Source organism: Dendropsophus ebraccatus, chromosome 4 (assembly GCF_027789765.1).
Source record: "Dendropsophus ebraccatus isolate aDenEbr1 chromosome 4, aDenEbr1.pat, whole genome shotgun sequence".
NCBI classification, from domain to species: Eukaryota; Metazoa; Chordata; class Amphibia; order Anura; family Hylidae; genus Dendropsophus; species Dendropsophus ebraccatus.
The window spans coordinates 40,457,634-40,466,125 of NC_091457.1; the positions used below are offsets into that span (position 1 = coordinate 40,457,634).

At 39.2% G+C, this 8,492-nt stretch overlaps 1 pseudogene; it reads right to left on the reverse strand.

Annotated features, from left to right (window-relative positions):
• Positions 1–7,241: 7,241 nt before the first annotated feature.
• Positions 7,242–8,238, reverse strand: LOC138788106 (ribosome biogenesis protein NSA2 homolog pseudogene; annotated as a pseudogene).
• Positions 8,239–8,492: the final 254 nt, after the last annotated feature.

The window sequence follows — 8,492 nt, forward strand, 5'->3', positions numbered from 1 at the left end:
CAAGATATGGAGTAGTACCTAGTAAACACATAAGTAACATAGTATCAAACAAATGGCTTGATCTCTTCACAGATATCAGAAGGGCCTCTATGCCTGTACTTCGTGGTTGATATATTATGTATAAATGTTATAGGCATTGGATTTGCACCATACACCAACCCTTATTGATCTAGGCCTATTGGAATTACTTGCTTCACCTGTTTGCTGACAATACACAGACAAGTTACCTATAGGTGCATTCATATCACAGTTTTTCTATATGTCAAGCATATGCTTTTTTAGGGTAAAAAAGGTATTGCTCTATGTATCCATAGACTTGCATTGACAAACTGAAGTGCAGAAATGTATACGTTGATCTCTATATTGTCATCTATACTTTCCCATACTTTTTTCTTCGGGGATGAAAAAGAGCAGCCTACCATAGTTTTCAGCAAATATACCCTAATTCTAATCTCTATCTGCCATATTTGTGTACCAGTAACATAGTGGCTACACCGACACTATCACTTCTGTATATCTTGGATATGCATGTCTTATATCATGATTTTAGTTTCAGCTACAAATTGGCTATACAGAAGATTATCTATGATCTATATGTGCACAATTTATCTCACATACTCACATCATTTTCCCTCAGGAAATGTGAGCACTATACCTCAAAGCGAAATGTACTGGAAAGATAAATATATTCCTATACTACCACAAGCCCGCCCAGGCTAAACAGCATATATCCTACAAAAAGGCTAGGGAATGAATGGAATCAAAATACAATGCTTTATTCAATAATTAAACCAATGATAAAAAGTAGTTACAATGGAGTCAAAAATAATTCTTCACACAGAACGGAATATCACAGCAGCACAATAATGTCCAAGAGGATAGCTGTACAAAACAATGCAATGTCCAAACCCGCTGTATTAAGTACTCGGGTACCATTGTGTGTTTAATAACCTACAGGATCACCAATAAGGCTTACAGCTTTTTCTGTTAGTTCCTATTGAATGTTTAGCAAATGGTACAGACTTATGGTCCTCTGACTCATCTCATTTTTCTTTTCTCTGTGTGGGTATGCAAGAAAAATAATTTGGTTAGGTTCCCTATCAGAGAGGGTCTCCTGCTAGGGTAGACAAAGCATTTTAGGGTGGAATAGGGTTAGCCCTAGATACCCCAAAACCAATGTACCTCTTTTTTTTTTTTTTTCTCCCCCTACCACAAAGTATTTTCATGTGTTGGTGCTGTGCCAAGGTTGGCTTTTTATATGGTTAAAATAGAGGTTAAGTTCAGATGTTTTTCTTGTTTTTTTTTTCAGATGTTTGATTTTTGCTTTATGTAATGTACAGAAAACAAACACTTTCTATGCTGTTTAGTAATTTATCTGACACACTGTATGCAAGTTTTCAACATAACTGTCTGCAAACCAATGAAAAAGTGTTTAAAGAGTTAGTGACCCTTGCAAAGTATAACCATTCTTTCTCCACTTTGTTTTTATTTTAGGTTTTGTAAATTTACACAGTATAACCGATCCAGTAAATGTGTATTGCTTGGTTTAGTGCACTGAGGTAAAACAAAAGAAAACTAATAATATTGTGAAGCAGTGTTGGAGAACATAAATTTGTCTCTAGAATATAAAGTGCAGTGCCTATATTCAGATTGCTGCCTAAGTCATCCGGTACTATAATTTACTAAAAATGTTTTTATATGTTATGAAAGGTGCATCACATTGCAAACCTTGAAGGGATGTTGGGGACCAGGGCAAAAAGCACCCTACCCCATCATAAAGATTTTTATACTTACTCTCTCTATCCCAGTGACAATTTGTCAAGAAATTCCTGCTTCTTTTATTTAGGAAATTACTCATCTGTGATTTCCTATGGACATCAGGCTCATCTCTGCTCATTAGCATAACGAGTGCAAAGAAAAGAATTGGGGATTTCTCAGCAACGTGACCTGTGGAGGTATTGGCTTCCCACGATGCAATCTTGAAAAGCCGATACCTCAAACTTACGGGATCGGGTCTTGGCGAAGTAATGACGCTGGTCCCGGCTTGGGGCCTGATTACTAGGGGCTTCAGCCTCCCTTAGTAATCAAGCATAGACAACATTGATCACTGCATTGATCCTTATAAGCAACCATGATATTTCTTATAGGCGTCCCCCAAGGGCCCTACAAAAAACAAACCTTTCCATATCAAAAGTTTAAATCAGCCCCCTTTTCCCACGTTATAACTAAAAAAAATAATATTTGCTTTTGTCACATGCATAATTGCCCAAAATATCACAAAGCCCTGCAGTTTACCACACAAACATTGAAGGCAGTCGAGGGGGCCTTGCCCCCCCTTACTGCTGCAACTAAATAGAAGTGAGTATGTATGTAGCAAAGTATGCAACAATTCATATATATATATATATATATATATATATATATATATATGTTACAATGTACTATAACTTTATTAAAGCTATTAGCCAAGGGGAAAAAAAAAAAAAAAAAAACATTGTCTTTCACTTAGTCCCTGGACTACCCCTTTAATGTAAGCCCATCTTTGTTTCATGGTATTTGAAAGTAGTTTCCAGTGGAAATTTTAGAACAGGACCTTTGTATTTGTTTAAGAAATGTCAATGGCAGAGCATACCAGTTGCTTTTCCAGGCAATTTACCAGGTGCTTTTCCATTAAAATTACTGATTCAGTTCAAGATATAAAAATAGTGTACTTTACAGAGGATGAGAACACAACAATTATTAGTATTGTATTACTGTGAAGCTCTATGGGGGAGATTTATCAAAGGGTGTAAAATTTAGACTGGTGCAAACTGCCCACAGCAACCAATCACAGCTCAGCTTTCAGCTCTGGTGAAAGGTGAGCTGAGCTGTGATTGGTTGTTGTGGCCAGTTTGCACCACTCAAAATTTTACACCCTTTGATAAATCTCCCCCTATGTCTTTTATTGTAAGCATAAAATCATGATAAATTGCAGCGTAAGTTCCGTAGTAATCACTGCCATTGTTGAAAATCTGCAACAACGGCCGCAATTACTATGGAACTTACATTGTGCTGCAGCTGAGGGATTCCCAACTGGAGTGTATACACATTGTATACACTCCGGGACCCCTAGCGGCGCCGCAAAGAACTGACATGTCAGTTTTCTGCAGCTGCTATTCATTGAATAGCGGCCACAGGGTACATGTCAGTGCACACAATGGAGCATGCGGCTCCGGACGCTGTCTTTTTGCTGACTTTTTTCCTTTTTTTTCTCAAAGAGTCAGCAAACAGGAAGTCCAGTGTTTCGCAGGCCATGTGAAACACGCTCACAGAGAAGGCAGTCATGTGATTGATGGACACATTGAGTCGTGACTGTACTGGCCGGAATTCCTGTGCTTAGTCTCTTTTTTTCAACCAGCACAAGACAAAAAATCTGCCTCCAGGAGACTGGACCTGGATTTCTGATAAATTCAGCTTTGTTTTACAGCATGATAACAAAAAAAAATAATAATAATAATAATAATGAATGCATATTGCAAACTTGCTTCATTTCACATCCACTGTTGATTTAGATTTTGAAAGGTATAACGACAGGGACACTTTAACCCTTAGAGGACCGGGCCAATTTCAATTTTAGCGTTTTCGTTTTTTTCCTCCTAGTGCTTAAAAGGCCATATCACTTGCATTTTTTTCACCTAGAAACCCACATGAGCCCTTATTTTTTGCGCCACTAATTGTACTTTGCAATGACAGGCTGAACTTTTTCATAAAGTACACTGCGAAAACAGGAAAAAATTCAAAGTGTGGTGAAATTGAAAAAAAAAAAAAGAATTTCTTTTAATTTTTTTTTTGTTTTGTTTTTACGCCGTTCGCCCTGGGGTAAAACTGACTTGTTATATATGTTCCTCAGGTCGTTATGATTACAACGATATATAACATGTATAACTTTCACTGTATATGATGGCCTGTAAAAAAACATTGTTAACAAATATATGTTCCTAAAAATCGCTCCATTCCCAGGCTTATAGCGCTTTTATCCTTTGGTCTATGGGGCTGTGTTGGTTGTCATTTTTTGCGCCATGAAGTGTTCTTTTTATTGGTACCTTGATTGTGCATATGCGACTTTTTGATCACTTTTTATTACAATTTTTCTGGATTTGATGCAAACAAAAATGCGCAATTTTGCACTTTGGGATTTTTTTGCGCTTACACCATTTACCGCGCAAGATACTAATTCCGCTCGGCTAATTTTAAAAACCAACACCAGGATGTTGGTATATAATTTGATCAAGCCATACTGCCCCGTCTACCACGTGCAGGTCTCCTGGTTCACACGGGTCCCTACGCTAACTCCACACCGTGTCGGTCAGCGACTGCCAACCCCGCAAACCGTGCACATGCAGGGAAGGGACGCCATGAAATGGCCCTGCAACCCCAATGTCACAGGACCAAACCCAAAATGCCCCACCAATTCCCAGCCAGCACCACCGGCGAAGAAGGCTGCCCCCAAACAACACAAGTATGAATATGGTATTACACTCACCACCACTGCTGCAGACAGAATGGGAAAAACATGGAGGTACTGACATGTGAGCACAGGTATATCCTGCTAATTTGGGTCACATGGGTCTTATGATGGGGAGTGCCAGCTGCTCAGAAAAAGGGAGAAAAACATAAAATGCGACATGGAGAGAAGGAGAATAAAACTAACTAGGATGGAGCAATGCCTAGTAGACCAATATAGCAAACAGATCACTGATCTCAGAGAGAGAAGCTGAAGAAGGCACTGTTGACTGTACCTAGGATTTTACTGTATTGAGCACTTTAACCGGCAGCCGACAGTGTTTTCTTTGTCTTGTCTCCCTGAGATCAGTGATCTGTTTGCTGTATGTGAAGTAAGAAAGAGGTGGTACACTGTCCATGCCTGGATATCATGGGAGTGTCTCCAACCACTTGTTCCAGTGTCACATCACTTTCAACACTTTGTTACTTTAGGTATCTATACTATGCATTGACCAGAGGAAAACATGTGAAACAGCAAGGTTACTTAATCCGGGTATTCATCTTCTGAGGTATGAATAAGATACTGCAGTATCTCTACATGGCTGATGGAACTGAAATTATACGCCTTATTGCTAGGTTCACTCTATGTTAAAATGACGTACATCTTTTATAACAACGGCCATCATTGTGCAAATAACGCCCATTATTTCAAGAATAACAGAAATTATTTGCACACTGATGGCCGTTATTATGAAAGACGTTAATCATCTTTACATAGTGGGCACCTAGCCCATAAAGTCAATTAGATATGTGCATGCCTTCATAGCAAATGGCTTCCTTTCAGTTTTAGACTTCACTTATATGTTGTGCTCTATGTATCATATACGTGTGTAGGTGTGCTTATGTACACCCATAATTATTTCGCTGGTAATTATAGCAGTATATTGTTCAATTAATTCTGTTTTACTGTAGTATAGAATGGAGGATCTCATATGTATCTTTGTTTAATTTTTCCTTTGAAAGGGGGATTCCTGTCTCAGCTAATATAGTTATACTTGTAGGGCTCAACAATTTAAATATTTTTGCATTCATTTTGCAAACTTTTCTTCTTCTGATATGCTGCTCTTTCCCTCCCATTATTAAGAGATTATTGTCTAGGTTACCGACCCCCACTCTGCTCTAAAAGCAGCAGCCTGGAAGATATATCAGTCTGACCACTACATTTATAGCAGAGTGGTGGTCAGTAACCTAAACAATGATCTCTCAATAATGGGAGGGAAAGAGCAGCGTATCAGGAGAAGGAGGCAAGTTTGCTAAATAAATGTATGTGCAAAAAATTCCAACAAGTTTAACTATATTGTTTGAGACGGGGATACCATTTTAAAGAAAATATTAGTAATAAAAGCAAAGGTTTATGCAACATTCCAAATAGAAAAAAAGAAAAGAAAAAAGAGCGGCACTCACCATGAAGTGTCCTTAAATTACAAAAATGGCATATAGAGGCAGGGGATAGAATAGAGAGTGTTGCAACGCTGTTCGCGCTACCCCCCTGCCTGTATATGCAATGTTTGTGAATTAAAGAGCACTTTTCTGGGCAAAGGCTGTCAGCAATGTATTTTACGTGCTGATTAGCCCTGCCCATTGGTTAATACAGTTGAAAGTTCTTCTGGCACTCTATCTCTCCCCGAGGGATCTATACAGAAGGGGGTGTCGTACTAACTCGGAGTGTCCCAAATGTCGTCTTGAGGACTTAGATTTTTTTCATTTATTATGGGATTGTCCTGTCGTCCAATTATTCTGGTGCTCAGTTAGAAGACATATCGAAGCAGTTCTAGGGCCTGCACTCGGATCAGAAGTTCCCATACTCCTCCTTGGGGGATATAAGAATGATGGTAATTGTGGTTCATTGGTAAATAAACTAATATGTTTACCTAGGGTAGTTCTATGCAGAAAATGGTTCGGAGAGGTAGCCCCTTCCATTGAGGAATGGAAGAACTTAGTTGAGAAGATGAAAAACTTTGAGGAGTAACTCACAAGGCAAAAGTCACAGAAAGTCCTAAATAGACATTTCAGACAGTGGGGCTCATGTATTGGAGAGGGTGTATAGCTAATGGAAGGAGAAAAGAGGGAAGAGGAACTCTTTCTTTTTTTTCCCCTCTGTCTTTCTCTCTCTCTCTCTCTCTCTCTCTCTCTCTCTCCAAGGGTGGGATAAAGTGGGTGGGGTGGGGTCTTAGGAGGGATAGGGAGTGGGAAAAAGGGAAAGGAAAAGGAAAATTGTTAAATAATCTGTTTTGTGCAATATTATTATTTATAAGTTGCTTGTTATATTCTATCTCTTTTTAAGATTATTGAAAAAATAAAGTATAAAAAAAGAACACTTTTTGGTGAGTGCCGCTTCTTTCTCTTTTTTCTGCTTTTTGGAATCTTGCATTTTATGGATTTGGAATGTGGCAAAATCTTAGTTTTGCAAAAATAATTTCTGGTTTAGAGTAGGTGGAGTACAGTAGGTCTAATCATATGCAGGAATGCCAAAATGGTTACTCTCTATGGAAATGAGCTCAAGAAATATCACTAACCAAGTAAGATCATCATTGGAAACTGTTTTGGATAGCAATATTAAGGCAGCAGATGCACATAGGGCCCTCATATCTGAGAGGATCCTCTATCCCACAAGAAGAACCAGGCGAGGAACAAACCCATAAAAACGTACTCTTCTGTTAAAGGGAGTGTGTCATCAAAAATGACTTATATAAATAATGTTTTATCAACACAAACTTTATTAGCAAATTCAGCAGTAGGTGATCTCCCAATATGGGCCTTGTTAAGAGCAGAATCCAGTCCATGTTCAACCAAAGAGAACATTATACGAGTAAAACTGCATTGATGCAGCCGTCATTCTCAGGATTATTTGTAACTTGGGCATATTTTCCCCATATAACTTTGCCTCCTTGCGTGACGAGACCAAGCTCGCTGACATTCCCTTTGTGATGACACCTAAAGTTGTGTAAAGTGGTGATGATGGGTTCTTCTTTACACCCAGGATAGGTAAGCAGAATGTGGCTTTGAGTTCTGGATGAGTCACGTGAGTCTTTTTAAAACGTAAGCCCATTGGTCTAATAAATCTTTCATATTTAGAAGGTTTTCGTGTGAATCCATCTCCAACAAAGCAAACTTTGGTGACCATTCACTTTCAAGCCTTCTTCTTCCGCTTTCCTGTGCGGATAACTTTAAGCACCTCTGTTTCACCTTGGGGCCGGACTTTAGGGAGAGGAACTTCCCATTTACCTGCTTTCTCTTTTCGCTTTTGTTTGATCATATTGGAGAGAACTTTGGCACGACTTTGTCCTTCTCTGTCCAGCAGATAAGCTGGAACAGCTCCTTCTGGTGTCTTCTCATTCTTCTGCTTGTTGTTCCTCTTTTCATGCATTTTAATTGTTTTCTTCATCTGTACCTTCTCGGCATGGCGCTGCTTGTGGTACAGTTTGGCCTTCAGACCGATAAGTTTCTTAGCTTTCTGTGACCGCTCATGAGCCTCACGGCTCTCCTTCTTCCTCTTCTTCTCATGGTAATCCAAGCGATATCCATACCACTTACGGTGTAATTCGATGTAGTCGTTCTGAGGCATTGCGGCTCGGTTCTTCTAGGCTGCCCCGGTTCCCGTACGGCCTTGGTGCGGTCTCTATATCCCGGGTAGGCTCAGTAGATGGTAACTTATGAACCCGGAGGCCGGGACCACAGCCACCGAGCAAGATGGTAGTGGAAAAGCATAAATAATGTTTTACATATTTTTTTAAGAATTTTTGGTGACTTTTCTATTTTTCATTAGTCTATTTATATTATAAAATAATCCTGCAATATTGCAGTTTTCATTCTTACCACTGGGACTAAAATCAAGCGGAGACTTCCTGTTCTGTCTGTGGTGATAAGAGGAGGCTGCTGCGAAGTGACCTGTACTGCATTACAGTGACATGTGACGATAGATTGATAGCATCAATACAAAACAGTGGAAG